Source organism: Suncus etruscus, chromosome 12 (genome assembly GCF_024139225.1).
Source record: "Suncus etruscus isolate mSunEtr1 chromosome 12, mSunEtr1.pri.cur, whole genome shotgun sequence".
Taxonomy (NCBI): Eukaryota; Metazoa; Chordata; class Mammalia; order Eulipotyphla; family Soricidae; genus Suncus; species Suncus etruscus.
The window spans coordinates 75502098-75518159 of NC_064859.1; the positions used below are offsets into that span (position 1 = coordinate 75502098).

General features: G+C 47.1%; 1 protein-coding gene across 1 annotated transcript in view; it reads left to right on the forward strand.

The window, feature by feature from the left end:
- Window positions 1-7851, forward strand: part of HPCAL1 (hippocalcin like 1) — a 230905-nt gene extending 223054 nt beyond the window's left edge. Inside the window, exon 6 of the mRNA XM_049784547.1 lies at window positions 7841-7851. The gene's annotated coding sequence lies outside the window, so the exon portion shown is untranslated. The remainder of the gene's footprint in view (window positions 1-7840) is intronic.
- Window positions 7852-16062: the final 8211 nt, after the last annotated feature.

Here is a 16062-nt window from a genome sequence, read left to right on the forward strand (position 1 = left end):
CTTTCTTTCCTTTATTTTCTTTCTTTCTTTACTTCCTTTCTTTTCTTTCTTTCTTTCTTTCTTTCTTCCTTCCTTCCTTTTTCTTTCTTTCTTCCTTCCTTTTTCTTTCTTTCTTTCTTTTTGTTTTCTTTCTTTTCTTTCTTTCCTTTCTTCTTTCTTTCTTTCTTTCTTTCTTTCTTTCTTTCTTTCTTTCTTTCTTTCTTTCTTCTTTCTTTCCTTCCTTCCTTCCTTCCTTTCTTTCTTCTTTCTTTCTTCCTTCCTTCCTTTCTTTCTTTCTTTCTTTCTTTCTTCCTTCCTTCCTTCCTTCCTTCCTTTTTCTTTCTTTCTTTCTTTCTTTCTTTCTTTCTTTCTTTCTTTCTTTCTTTCTTTCTGTTTTCTTTCTTTTCTTTCTTTCCTTTCCTTCCTTTCTTTTCTTTCTTTCTTTCTTTTTCTTTCTTTCTTTCTTTCTTTCTCTTTCTTTCTTCCTTCCTTTCTTCCTTTTCTTTCTTTCTTCCTTCCTTTTTCTTTCTTTCTTTTTGTTTTCTTTCTTTTCTTTCTTTCCTTTCTTTTCTTTCTTTCCTTCCTTTCCTTTCTTTCCTTCCTTTCTTTTCTTTCTTTCTTTCTTCTTTCTTTCTTTCCTTCCTTCCTTCCTTCCTTCTTTCCTTCCTTCCTTCCTTCTTTCCTTCCTTCCTTCCTGTCTTCTTTCTTTCTTTCTTTCTTTCTTTCTTTCTTTCTTTCTTTCTTTCTTTCTTTCTTTCTTTCTTTCTTTCTTTCTTTCTTTCTTTCTTTCTTTCTTTCTTTCTTTCTTTATCTTCCTTCCTTTCTTTCTTTCCTTGTTTGTTTATCTTTGAGTCATACCTGGCAGTACTCCTGACTCTACACTTAGAATGACTCCTGGTGATGACTGGGGAACCATATGTGATACCAGGATCAAACGTGAGTTAGCCACATACAGGCCTTCCCTGCTATACTATCTCTTCGCAGCCTTCTATTTTTTTTTTTAAGTTTTTTTTTTTTGTGCCACACCCATTTGATGCTCAGGGGTTACTCCTGGCTAAGCGCTCAGAAATTGCCCCTGGCATGGGGAGACCATATGGAACGCTGGGGGATCGAACCGTGGTCCTTCCTTGGCTAGTGTTTGCAAGGCAGACACCTTACCTCTAGCGTCACCTCGCCGGCCCCTTTTTAAAAGTTTTTTATTTTTGGGTTTGGGGCCACACCCTGTTATGCTCAGGGGTTATTCCAGGAGGCTATGTGCTCAGAAATTGCTCCTGGCTTGGGGGATCAAATCGTGGTCCGACCTAGGCTAGTGTGGGCAAAGCAGATACCTTACCGTTTGTGCCACTGCTCCGGCCCTGTGTGTGTGTGTGTGTGTGTGTTTAAATTTTTTTTTTAATTTTGGGCACTATGGATCCTTTCTAACATCATGCACAAAAGTCAATTCAAAATGGGTTAAAGACCTTTATATCAGATCTGAACCTATACATTACATTTCCGGAAATCACAGGCAGAGCAGTTCAGAGGCATCTTCAAGGATTCCAAATCATTGATCAAGGGCCGGAGTGTACAATGGGTAGGGTCCTTGCCTTGATTATGGCCAACTCAAATTTAATCTCCAAATAGCGTATGGTCCTGGAGCACTGCAAGGAGTAATTCCTGAGTGTGGAGCCAAGAGTAACCCCTGACTATCAATGGGTATGGTCTGAAGCCCATAAACAAACAAACAAACAAACAAACAAGAAACACTCCAAAACAAAACAATTGTCCAAGCTCGTGTCTCTTTAAACAGAAGCACCAAGGGTGGTCACCTTCTTCCAAGGCAGTATTCATGTCTAGGAATGGCTGATCTTTTTATATTTCTCATTTGGGTTCACACTCAATGGTTCTCAGGGGCTATTCTAGGCTCAACGCGTGGGGCTTTCCTATGGATGCTGTGGGCCCACAGATTTGGGGATGAGCCCAGACATCAGTCCATGAAGCTGCCTCTCTAGCCTCAGGCCTGCTCACAACACCTGCCCAGGAATCACCAAACGTGATTCCAACTGGACTTAGAGTGTTGGGAGGGGAGCACTCGGGGGTCACATTGATAGGGTTTTCTGTTGTGTGCAGACTTGCGCTGGACTGAGGGCAAGGAGGTGTGCCCTAGGGTGCCAAGCTGGGCCTCAGAGAGGGGCAAACAGAATGAGGAGCTGGGAGAGATGCCCAGGGAAGATGGGAACTAACCCCAGAGTCCCTCAGTTCCATAATATCACCATGTCCACTGTGGTTCCCCCAGAGTAACGCTGATGAAAGCCCACCGTGGTGTCCCTGGGGCCAGGCGTGAAGGAGCAAGTGACTGTTCCTCAGGTACCACTGCTCAGGGCCATTCTGTTCCTTTCTGGATTCCCGCCCCCCTTATTATGGTTTTTGGGCCATACCCGGTGGCACTCGGGGGTTACTTCTGGCTCTGAGCTCAGAAATCGCTCCTGGCAGGCTTAGAGGACCATATAGGATGCTGAGAATCAAACCCAGGTCCATCCTAGGTCGGCTGCATGCAAGGCAAATGCCCTACCATTGTGCTCTTTCTCCAGGCCCTCTGAATCCCCATTTTGCCTGGACAGTGAGGGTTCTAGTACCCCTGAAATGACATACCCTGGTCATCCCCAACCACTTACCACACCATCCTGGGGACAAAGCCCAAAAAGGGTGATGCACCCCCCAATATCACAAGAGGTGGGGTCAGTCCCCTGTTGTTTTTGGAGCTGGAGACTAGGCAGTGGCCAGTAGCAGGGCAGACCGGGCTCCCCAGAGCCAGAGCACCTCCCAGGGTCAGGGGGCCCACCCACACGGTGCTGCTGCTTTTCCCATATTTACCACTGAGCATCTCTTCAAACAATCAAGAGGAAAGAGTCCAGGCCCAGCTGTGCAGGATGCACGTGTCTGTGCCTTTTCCAGGGAGAGGTGCTGCAGCGGGAAGGAAGCCAGCCGCCCCGCAGGAAGCAATAATCTGCTCCGCCATGCCACCGCTGCATGTCCTGCAGCCCGAGAGCACTGCCTGCTCACATACATCCTTCCGCAGACTCGAGATCCAAAAATGGAAGAGCACCCATGATCCGCCCTCCACCCCATATGAGCCGCCCTTCCATTGCAGACACAACCTGGCTCCCTCTCACCTTGGAACCCTCTCTTCCAGCCAGATTATATGGCATGCCTTTTCTTCCCTTCCCCCTGAGGGCACCATGCCATTTCTCTGCCACTCTTCTGCTCAGGTGGGAGAGAGACAAGCACAAGCTCCTTGATTTGGGGGCTGAGAAAAGAGCAGTGCCTCTGAGATGAATAACCTTGTTTTCAAAGTCTCGAGGGTCTGGAAAGATAGCATGGAGGTAGGGCATTTGCCTTACATGCAGAAGGACAGTGGTTCAAATCCCGGCATCTCATATGGTCTCCGAGTCTGCCAGGAGAGATTTCTGAGAGTAGAGCCAGAAGTAACCCCTGAGCGCTGCAGGGTGTGACCCGAAAACAAAACAAAAAAAAAAAAAGTCTGGATTTTGGATTTTCTAGCTTGAAGGCCAGCCCACTGAGACCAAGCGTAAGACAGAAAGCCCAGGACATCATCACTTCTGGCCACATTCACCTGCGTTTCCTTTTGGGGAGCTGCTGTGTCCCATGGCAGAACAGGTAGTTCTCATTCTGATGGGCATCTTGCAATGTGCCTTGCCCACCTTCAGCAGGACCAATCAGATGCTTTGGGATTAAGGGTCATGGCCTCCATGGTTGGTGGCTCTGAGTGGTCTCAATCCTGTCCTGCTAACACAGCAGGGCTGAGAAGAGGGATGAAAGCACTCACTGCTGGCAGCCTCTGGAGATCCTCTCTCCCTGCCTGCTGCATGGCCATACTCCAACCCAGCATTCTTGCTTGCCTCTTCCCTCTAATGTGCTACTCACCGTCTCCCCTAAGTCTAAGAAATCTAGGGAAAGCTCACATCCTAGCTATGACAGGGAACCCCCAAAGCTTCGAGTGTGGGGACAGACACCCAAGAGATTGGGAATTGAGATATTTTCACCTTCAATAGTTATGAGAAATTGATTGAGGTGTGGCTTGTAGGCCAAGTCTGCCATTTCTGTCAAATGCATCAAATGTTGGGGCTGGAGTGGTGGTGGTGCAGGCAGTAGGACATTTGTCTTGAATGCGCTAACCTAGGATGGACCACGGTTCGATCCCCTGTGGCCCCCCAAGTCAGGAGTGATTTCTGAGTGCATAGCCAGGAGTAACCCCTGAGCATCACCTGGTGTGACCCCCAAAAAAAACAGTTTAAAAATGCATCAAATGTTGTGGTATCACAATCCAGGCATCTCTTTTCCTGTTGCCAGTAGAAGTTACCCACTCTTCTCACAGCCAGAGATCCACGAGCCCCACAGATAAAATTCCTGACCTGGGCAGTGATGGCTGTGATGAGCAGATGGAGACAAACTGGAAGATTACAGCAGGGAGGAAGGCAGGGCACAAAAGCCTTGAGAGGACCTGGGAAGGTTCACCAAGAGCTTGTAGAGTGTGGGAGCCTGACTTCTGAGCCTGGTAGGGAACGAGTAGGAAGATTGTCCTGGAGCAGCTGGTACTGAATCACTGACCCCAAAGCTGCCTGATTGGACATTGGTGAATGGGGTTAGATGAAAAACAGTAACTCCTGCTCTGCTAGCAGGAACAACTTTGCCATTTTAACAGTAAAGATATTGATTTATTTTTGGTGTTGGGCCACATCTGTTAACGCTCAGGGGTTACTCCTGGCTATGCGCTCAGAAATCGATCTTGGCTTGGGGGATCATCCTAGGCTAGCGCTTGCAAGACAGATGCCTTACCTCTAGTGCCACCACTCTGGCCCCAACAGTAAAGCACACACACACACACACACACACACACACACACACACACACACACACACACACACACACACACACACACACAGTTCCTGCTTAGCTTTTTGCCTTCTGAGAAGCATAAAGAACTCCAGACCCTTTACAGAAGAAGCACATGGAAAACACATCACCATCCCAAAGGCCAAATAACCTTGACCACGTCAAGGCCCCATCCTGTTTATATCGAAACCTACCTCCTATTTTCCAATAAATAAACAAGATAGAAGTTTGCAGTCCTCCTCCTCTGAGCCTCTGGAACAAAGGCAGTGAGTAGACAGAGCTGAAAGCTGCTCCGGCCCTCTTCAGCTCCAGGCTTTTCTTGCCAAAGCTGTGTGAGGATGGACTTTAAGTTCTTGGGTGGCCCATCCTGGGGGTGTACTGGTGAAGGGTGGTGTACATTCTTTTTTTTTTTTTTTTTTTTGGTTTTTGGGCCACACCCATTTGATGCTCAGGGGTTACTCCTGGCTATGCACTCAGAAATCGCCCCTGGCTTGGGGGGGACCATATGGGACGCCGGGGGATCGAACCACTGTCCGTCCTATGTTAGCGCTTGCAAGGCAGACACCTTACCTCTAGCGCCACCTTCCCGGCCCCATGGGTGGTGTACATTCTTGAACTGAAACTCAATCATGAACAATTTTGTATCCATGGTGCTTATAGTAATTATATAAATTTTTTAATTAAAATAAAAAGAAAGGTGTGGGTCCTCAAGTCTCTCCTCCAAACCATGAGGCCTCCTCTGTCTTCTCAGGGAACCAGGGTGAGTCCAATCCTGGGGGCTGGGCACCAACATGTTGTCCTGCCTTATACAACCTGCAGTTGTGCACAGGCAGAGATCCAAAAGAACAAGGCTTCATCTCCAGAAAGAATTTCTGCAGCACAACTGCAGCTCCAACTGCTGGAGCACCTCTATGTGTGAGGTTCAGTTCCTGAGGTAATTCGTGTGGCTGCTGAGGGTATACAGGGTCCTCATTCTCTAGGAAAGGGTATCTGGGTAAACCCAGTATCTCCAGGGTCCAGATCAGGCATGGACACAGTGTGTGTGTGGGGGGGGAACGACGACTCTTAGCTTGGGCTGTCTTCATGGGTCTCCTTCCAAGTATATCAGGGATCCCTTCAGACTCATCTGAGGCTACTTACTGGGATTCACACAGTGGTGCCTGCTGCATGGGTGGGCTCCCATGTCCCTGTTTGTCAAGAACAGCCAGTGCTCCTGGGGTTCACCCTGCCAGACCTACTTTATACAGGCCAGGGGTACAGTACCTCTGAGCTTGGAAGACAGAGACAGCCTCGTGGTGTGGAGGAAAGACTTGGGAACCCACCTGTTTATTTTTATTTTGTGGGGGCCACACCTGGCTTTGGTAAGGAGTTACTCCTGGCTCTGCACTAAGAAATCGCTCCTGGCTCAGGTTACCATGGAATGTCAGGAATTGAACACATTTCTGTCCTAGGTCAGCTGCTTGCAAGGCAAAAGCCCTACCACTGTATCACTCCAGCCCCAGCCTTCCTTCCTTCCTTCCTTCCTTCCTTCCTTCCTTCCTTCCTTCCTTCCTTCCTTCCTTCCTTCCTTCCTTCCTTCCTTCCTTCCTTCCTTCTTCCTTCCTTCTTCCTTCCTTTCTTTCTTTCTTTCTTTCTTTCTTTCTTTCTTTCTTTCTTTCTTTCTATCTTTCTTTCTTTCTTTCTTCTTTCTTTCTTTCTTTCTTTCTTTCTTCTTCTTCCTTTCTTTCTTCTTCTTTCTTTCTTTCTTTCTTTCTTTCTTTCTTCTTTCTCTCTCTCTTTCTTTCTTTCTTCTTTCTGTCTTTTTTCTTTCTCTTTCTTTCTCTTCTTTCTTTCTCTCTTTTCTTTCTTTCTATTTTTCTTTCTTTCTTCCTTCCTTCCTTTCTTTTTCTTCCTTCCTTCCTTTCTTTTTCTTTCTTTCTTTCTCTCTCTCTTTCTTTCTCTCTCTCTTTCTTTCTCCTCTCTTTCTTTCTCCTCTCTTTCTTTCTTCTTTCTTTCTTTCTTCTTTCTTTCTTTCTTTCTTTCTTTCTTTCTTTCTTTCTTTCTTTCTTTCTTTCTTTCTTTCTTTCTCTTTCTTTCTTTCTTTCTTCTTTCTTTCTTCTTTCTTTCTTTCTTTCTTTCTTTCTTTTCTTTCTTTCTTCTTTCTTTCTTCTTTCTTTCTTTCTTTCTTTCTTTCTTTCTTTCTTCTTTCTTTCTTATTTTTTTGTGGTTTTTGGGTCACACCCGGCAGTGCTCAGGGTTTTTTCCTGGCTCCGTGCTCAGAAATTGCTCCTGGCAGGCACGGGGGACCATATGGGATGCCGGGATTCAAACGGATGACCTTCTGCATGAAAGGTAAACGCCTTACCTCCATGCTATTTCTCCGGCCCCCCTTTCTTTATTTTTAATTAAATTTTTTTGTATAATTACTTTAGGTACCATGAATACAAACTTGTTCATGACTGAGTTTGTTATAAAATGTACATCACTCTCCACCACTACACATTTCTTGTGGGACCCACCTTTCTTAGAGAGCATAACAGGAAAGGGAAAGATGGGACCCTTCCAGAGTGCAGAACCACACCCTTTACCTGCTTCTCTGGAACCTGCATCTGGGAGAAGTGTTTAGATCTCCTCACAGTGCTGGCAGGAACCTTCCTGACCCAAGGCCCAGTGTCCAATGCAGAGTCAGAAGCAGCTCATGACTGAGTCCAGGAACCCCCACTTTGGCCTGTGGAGGGAGTATTGCCCCTGGAGCAGACCCTTCTGAAGACTAGGGGATACTTTCTTGACCTGGAATCAGAGCTGGCTGGGCAGGACTGGTCCCTGGTCCCTGTGTGGAACTCAGGTGTCATTGAGGAGGACAGTTGCCTCCCCCTCCCCCTTGTTGGGGGACCTGGGGTTCACTGAGCTTGTGCTGGGGTCTGGTCAGGCAGAGCAAACTAAGTCCTTCAAGTAAGATCTTGCTTAAGTGGCAGTGACTCCCAGTGGGGCCAGCCCGGCAGTAGAGGGTGTGCCCCTGATTTGACAGGCAGCCCCTGAAGGATTAGGGGGTTCAGACTCTGATCTTGGGAGGTGCCCTTTGAGCAGTTTTTCTCCTAGTGGCCTTCTCTAAATGAATCAGACACCAAGTTCCTGTGTGTGGATTTCTGGTCAAACCCAGTGCTCAGGGTTGTTCTTTGGCATTGAACTGATTATGTTGAGGAGCATCAGCCCCTCTTGGTAACACCCAGTAAAATCTGGGAACCAAAATACAATAGCCGACCCTGGATAAGTCCTGCTTATTTTCTGTTTTCTAAAGAACAATCCAGAAGCCTCAGATCTCTTCATCCCAGCCTTAGTCCACTTCCCAGTTGAGCATCAGCTGGCTATAGCCTTAGTGATCACCCCCAGCCAGGCTAGTCCAATTTTTACACAAGGTGCAAGCAAGAATGTTCTAGGTCTCTGAGTCCTAGTTCCTCTTAATCGTTGAATTTGTTTCTCTCTTTGCAGGCAGCTAGAGCAGGCTAATCTTTCAGCACCTTGTCTGAGATCTCCGCTCAGTCACCAATGGCACCGTTCATGAGTCCTTTAGTCCTCAGGTAGTAGAGTGACATTTGTTCAGTTCTGAGTAGTCTGAACCTGCATGGGGCCAGGAAGTGAGGCCAGGACTATGAAGGACCAATCAGCTGACCTTTGGGATCTCCATGACAGAGAAGGACTGGAAGAAAGACTGAGTGCGAGCTAGCTGCAGAATGTGCAAATGTGAGCCGGCCCTCCAAACTTGACAACCAAGGAGGAAAATTTTTTTTGGGGGGTGGTGGTTTTGGAACCACACCTGGTGTGCTCAGGGGTTACTCCTGGCTCTGCATTCAGAAATTGCTCCTGGCAGGCTCAGGGGACCTTATGGGATGCTGTCGATAGAACCTGGGTCAGCCAAGTGCAAGGCAAATGCCCTACCTGCTGTGCTATTGCTCTGGCCTCTGTTTTAATTTATTGAGTCTCTCCTGCAACCTAGAAACTCAAATAATACTGTTTCTTATTTCAAGACTTTCACAAGTAGTTGTTTGTGTGTGTGTGTGTGTGTGTGTGTGTGTGTGTGTGTGTGATTTTGTTTTTGGGTCACTGTTGCATTAAATAATTAACGATGGACCTGGATAGAGGTGGATGGTGAAGGATGGAGGTGGAGGGATCTTTCTCTGCCATCCCAGGCCACGTGGCTCCGCAATCCCCATTCAGCTGGCAGGTCCCAGGTTTAGGTGAACGGCGGAATCAGATTCATCCAGAGACAGGCATCAGGAAGCATCAGCTTTATTCATGCCCTATTTACCACATGTGTCGCCTATATCATAACCTTTTAAGCATTTGCTATTCTTAGCTAGCCCTGCATCTTTACTCCTTTCAGCCATCTTCCCTTTGACCTCCATACTGGCCAAAGACCAAAAGGGCAAAAGGCCTAATCCCCTGGGTCAAAGGCCTTATATAACCTTTCAAGACCACTCCCCGGAATGGGAGGGTCTCAGGTAGGTACACCTAAATCCAGGGTGGAGTTACAGGTCACACTTGGCGGTGCTCAGGGGTTACTCCTGGCTCTGAGCTCAGAAATTGCTCCTGGGGCCCGGAGAGATAGCACAACTGTGTTTGCCTTGCAAGCAGCCGATCCAGGACCAAAGGTGGTTGGTTCGAATCCCGGTGTCCCATATGGTCCCCCGTGCCTGCCAGGAGCTATTTCTGAGCAGACAGCCAGGAGTAACCCCTGAGCAACGCTGGGTGTGGCCCCAAAACAAAACAAAACAAAACAAAAAAACAAACAAAAAAAGAAATTGCTCCTGGTGGGCCAGAGAGATAGCATTAAGGTAGGGCATTTGCCTTGCATGCAGAAGGACGGTGGTTTGAATCCCGGCATCCCATATGGTCCCCGAGCCTGTCAGGAGTGATTCCTGAGAGCCAGGAGTAACCCCTAAGTGCTGTGGGATATGACCCAAAAAACGAAGAAAGAAAGAATGAGGGGCCGGAGAGATAGCATGGAGGTAAGGCATTTGCCTTTCATGCAGGAGGCATCGGTTCGAACCCCGGCGCCCGATATGGTCCCCTGTGCCTGCAGGAGCAATTTCTGAGCCTGGAGCCAGGAATAACCCCTGAGCACTGCTGGGTGTGACCCAAAAACCACAAAGAAAGAAAGAAAGAAAGAAAGAAAGAAAGAAAGAAAGAAAGAAAGAAAGAAAGAAAGAAAGAAAGAAAGAAAGAAAGAAAGAAAGAAAGAAAGAAAGAAAGAAAGAAGAAGGGAGAGGGAGGGAGGGAGGGAGGGAGGGAGGGAGGGGGGAGGGAGGGAGGGAGGGGGGGGGAGGGAGGGAGGGAGGGAGGGAGGGGGGAGGGAGGGAGGGAGGGAGGGAGGGAGGGAGGGAGGGAGGAAGGGAGGAAGGGAGGGAGGGAGGAAGGAAGGAAGGGAGGAAGGAAGGAAGGAAGGAAGGAAGGGAGGGAGGAAGGAAGGAAGGAAGGAAGGAAGGAAGGAAGGAAGGAAGGAAGGAAGGAAGGAAGGAAGGAAGACATGGCTCCTGGCAGGAATGGGGGAACATAATGGGATGTTGGGATTCAAATCACCGAGCCACTGTCCGTCCTGGATTGGCTGCATCCAAAGCAGATGTCCTACCACTGTGCTATCTCTTTGGCCCCTTGAGTAGTTATTTTTTGTGGAGACCTTCACAAATACACATCCAGAGGAAGTAGATTTCTCCAGACCTGGCCTCAATCCCTGGGCTCCCAGAGCCCCTCAAGTGTTCTACCAGAAGAACAAGGGCCAAGGACCTGTGCTTCCAGGAAGGGGAGGGCATCTCAGTACCCAGCTTTCTGAACCTGACTGCTAGCAACCCCCAGAAGAATCCAAAAGCTGAGGATGTGGACTGCACACAAGCTTAGCACAAGCCAGGTCTTGAGTGCTGTATCCGACGGTGTCAACCCCTAACACTGCTGGCTGTGAACCTCTGACCCAAGCACAGAATGTTAGATCTGTGCCTAGGGAGTAGCCTAGGAAACTCAGTCATCATATTCAGTATTGTGAACTGGGGCTGAAGAGAAAATAGTACAGTGGGGAAGGCTCTTGCCTTGAATATGGCCAACCTGCATTTGATCTGGCACCACATATGGTCCCTTGAGTCCTGCCAGGTGTGATTCCTGAGTATAGAGCCCAGAGTAAACCTTGAGCAAATCTGGGTGTTGCCCCTCAAAACAAACAAACAAATAAAAGTATTTTGTTTAAATAAATGTGGCCTGGAGAGATAGTACATGCTTTGCATGTGATCAAGAACTGTATATAGTCTCTCAAACACTGCCTGAACCCTGAGCACCACTGAGTATGACCCTAAAACAAAATAAACAAAACAAAAGCAATATTGTAAATCATGGTGCCTAAAATGGAAATACAAAATAAACAAACATCAAAAAAAATACTAAAAAAAGAAAAAAAAAGAAACAAACATCAAATAGTGGGTTAATGGAGAAGAGCTTATTATATCCATATAAATTTATTCTCCTTTTATTCCTCCTTCTCCCCCTTCATCTCTATCTTCTTATCCTTCTCCTTTTCTATTGGGAGGGATTGGGAAGCAGGAAGATGTTGGGGGATGGATTCCAGGGCCACATATATGCAGGCAAAGTAAATGTTCAACCACGTCCCTGGCCCCTCCTTGTGCACATTAGTGAGAACTAGAAGCTTGTGCTTTGGCTCCTTCCACACCAGGCAACTTACTGAGCACCTACATGGTTGGCAATGAGGATGGACACCAGGCAGTGCCCCCTTTCTCTCCTGGCATTTCCAAGGAAGACTGAGAACCAATGTCCAGCAAGGAAAAGTGAGAATCTGGGGGTTTCCCTTTCTCCTCTCAAGGCTGGAGGATCCCAGTGATGAGCTTCTGAGCAAGAAACCTCAGAGCCAAAGTGAGCATCCTCATAGTCTCAGCCCATCACCATGTCATCTTGTACTGTGGTTTTAGACTTTAAATCAATGTCTTTCTGCAAGGTTTTAAGATGGGTAGGTATAATAGAGACAGAGATGCCCTCCTTCCAGCAGCCTGTTTCCACACTCCTCAGCTGCTCCCACCAGCGTGGTCCTCTCTGGGCTACCAATGAAGCCATCCTCAGCTTGATGTTCATTGAGCTGTCCTTGGTTTCCACATAAAGTCTTTTGTCTGTCCCAAGCACCTACCCAGGACACACTTAATTTCCTATGCTTTATGTGGCCCCAATGCTGACACTTGGATTTCTGCTTGTCTGGCTCCCTCATTTTCACAGGGCCCCTTCTGGGCCCAAGAGGACATGCAGCCCTCCTCTTTCTGTGCCTGGAATAGTCTTATGATATGTCAGCAGAGTTTGAAGAAAATAAGTAGAAACATCATTTGCTCATTTGCTTCTGCACAGCAAAAGTCCAAACTGTCACAAGTAAACCATATTGAATTAAGCCATGAAGAGCAGAGAGGGTCTCCAGAGAACAGGGGCTGAGGGAACGGAAGAGGTGGATTCAGCATTCTGGGTTACAGCTTTTTTTTTACAGTAATGTTAATGTCTTCCTAAGCCATTTAATTTCTCCTCAAATTAAAAAAATAAAACATGGGGCTGGAGTGATAACACAGCAGGTAGGGCATTTACCTTGCATATAGCCAATCTGGGTTCATTACCTGGGAATTCGTTTAATTCCTGCCAGATTGATTTCTGAATGCAGAGCCAAGAGTAACCCCTGAGAATCACTTGTGTGGCCCCAAAACAAACAAATAAAAAATAGGGAGAGGTCAGAGAGATAATAGAGGTTAAAATACGTGCCTTGCCCATATCTAAGCTGCCTTCCATTCCTGGCACCACATATGGTTCTCCGAGTTCTGCCAGGAGTGATGTTTGAATGCAGAGCCAGGAGTAAGTCCTGAGCACCACTGAGTGTGACCTTTGAACCAAATAGAGGTGAGGTAAATAAGAGATCAGAAAAAGAAGGGATAGTCAAGGTTACACAGTTGGGAGTTGCCAAATCACTTTATGGAAGTGAGAGGGTGAGCGCGGGTCTGGCAGGTCTATAAAGGACAGAAAGCAAAGGACCTACAGCCAGCTGGTTGTTCTCCAACAAAACTTGATTGTAAGCTCTGGGGATCTGGCTTAGGGGTAGGGTCCTGCACATAAGAGGTCCAGAGTCCAATTCCTGGCTATTCCAGGACCTGTATTGCCAAATATCATCTGTAGTGTTACAGCAAAGTGTGTTTTTCCAACTCTAAAATGCAACAACATCTGAAAACAGCAGTCAGTTAGCAGAAAAGGGCCCAGAGCTCTGGATCACTGGCTTTCCATGTGGAAGCCCTGGGATCAGCCCCTGCCTGGTATTTACTGGTCTCCCAAGCACCACAGGGAATGAACCCCTCCTTAAAAACCAAACAAGGGAAAAAAGCAAATAATGGCTGTTAATACTTTCCAGATAGTCTGGATATTGGGCTGATGTCACCCATTCTTAGAAAGATGGGGGCAGATTCCCTTTTTTGCATGGAACCACAGCAGCCCAGTACCACACCCTCTACCCTCCAACAGAAATGGCCCAGTTCTACAACTTGGCCTTATCAAACTGCTAAGCCACAAATTTGCTTCAGATTCATAAATTCTGGACTGTGCACACCCCAAATTTTGTAACAGTGTCAGCCAAGTGGTATCACAGGAAATCCGATGGGAAAGTTATATTGAAATCTACCATGGACATGGGCCGGAGAGATAGCACAGCGGTAGGGCATTTGCCTTGCATGTGGCCAATCCAGAATGGATGTGGGTTTGATTTCCATCATCTCATATAGTTCCCCAGCCTGTCAGGAGTGATTTCTGAGCACAGAGCTAGGAATAACCCCTGAGCACCTTTGACAGGGATGGCCCAAAAATAAACAAACAAACAAAAAGAAATCTATCAACCTCAGTGAGCCTAAACAGTAACATAGAAGACTCATCTCTCACCAAACACAACTGAGTTAGACAATGACCTTAATAACACCATGAGAGTTATAAAAATTCTTTTAAATTGGGGCCGGATAGGTGGTGCTAGAGGTAAGGCACCTGCCTTGCAAGTGTTAGCCTAGGACTAACCTCAGTTTGACCCCCCGGCATCTCATATGGTCCCCCAAGTCAGGGGTGATTTCTGAGTGCATAGCCAGGAGTAACCCCTGAGCGTCAAATGGGTGTGGCCCAAAAAGCAAAACAAAACAATTATTTTAAATTGACTCTTATTGATCTAAGTTTTGAGAATTCCATTTGCCTTTGTATTATAACACTTTTTTTTTTGTTTTTTGGGCCACACCCATTTGATGCTCAGGGGTTACTCCTGGCTAAGTGCTCAGAAATTGCCCCTGGCTTGGGGGGACCATATGGGATGCCGGGGGATCGAACCGGTCCTTTCTTGGCTAATGCTTGCAAGGCATACACCTTACCTCTAGCGCCACCTCGCCGGCCCCAACACTTTTTTTTTTTTTTTTTTGGTTTTTGGGCCATATCCAGTGACACTCAGGGGTTACTCCTGGCTCTGTGTCAGAAATTGCTCCTAGCAGGCTCAGGGGACCATCTGGGATGACAAGGATCAAACCCAGGTCAGCTGTGTGTAAAGCAAACACCCTACCCACTGTGCTATCGCTTCGGCCCCTATAACAAACAATTTTTAATAAAGTGAATTTATTTTAGTCTGCATGGAGGCAGGCTATAGTGGGGGTCTGGAGATTGAGGACATTGGTAAAGTAGGCCATATAGGTGTGGGATTGGTATTTGAACATTTAATGCCTAAGACTATATCATGAACAACTTGGTAAATCATAGTATAATAATAAGAAATTCTAAAAAATAATTAAGAAAGGGCTACATGGGTAGAGGAGTTGGACATTCTTACTTTGACACTGTCCCCATATAACCCTACAGATAACTGCTGACTCTAGCCTTAGAGGCTCCTTGAGCACCCTCAGGTGTGCTCTGGTGGTCTCTGGGACCACAGGGTCTGAGCAACACCCCCACCCCTGGGTCCTGACACTTAACTTTCTGGCCTGGTTGACTAACCCCAAGGCTTCTGAAACAGCTTGAGAGGTTCTCTCACCCCAGACCCAAATCAATATCAGAACCCCAGAAAAGGCCAGACAAAACCCAAAGGGTAACTAAATGCAAAATATGAGGCAACTAGTGGCCTCATAGGAGGAGGAAAATGTGGACAAAGCCAACGATGCCCAACGGAAGTAGGAAGCCAGGGACAAGGCTGCCATGAATTAGGGTTTGCAGCAGTAACAGAAGCAGGAGGAGGTAAGGAAAGAGCATCCTCTAGTAGCAATGTGAACCTATGGCAAATGTGCCAGTGATGGCATGCAAAGGCCTTGCAGCTGGCACGTGGGAAGGTCCGCAATTAGGATATGCGGCGTGGTGGGAAGCGAGTGTGGTACTAAAATCTTGTTATTAAGGTTTAATTGATGTGCTGGCACTTTGAGGAAATTTTGTGCGGTTTTGTACAACAGCTTGGACACACGGACTCAAAAAGGTTAGCCATCACTGCGAGCATCTGCAGGGACTCTGGTCTCAGGTTTCCTGTCTCCAGACTAAGATGACCAGGACTAGAGGGATAACACGCAGATAGGGGACTGGCCTTACATGTCACTGGCCTGGGGTTGATCCCTTGCCTCCTATATGGTCTCCTGACCCCATCCTTAGGGAATGATCCCTGAGCACAGAGCCAGGAGTCTGACCACTGCCAGATATGGCCCTCAAAATAACCAAATAAAACAAAAATAAGACCCATGGGCTGGAGCAGTGGCACAAACAGTAGGGCATTTGCTTTGCACGTGCTAGCCTAGGATGAACTGAGGTTCTATCCCCATGCATTCCATATAGTTCCCCAAGCCAAGAGCAATTTCTGAGAGCATAGCTAGGAGTGACCCCCGAGCATCACTGGATATGGCCCCTTTTCCCATCCCCCAAAATTAGACCCAGACTAAGATGACCCATTTCTGTTATACCTGCCCCAGGCATACTTCTTAGTTACAGCTGCACCAGGAAGCCAAGCTGGTTCCTGCCTTTGGGTGGCAAAGCTGCTGTCATACCAGTCACAGACCAGGCCCTCTTAGCATGGATGCTGCAGAAATGAAACGAGCCAGGCAGACAGGATCCTGGCTCCTGTGGAGTTACTTCGCTAGCAGAGGAAGTTAGACATAAACCATTACTTCCGATAGCAGAGAGCTTTGTGAACTAACCGTG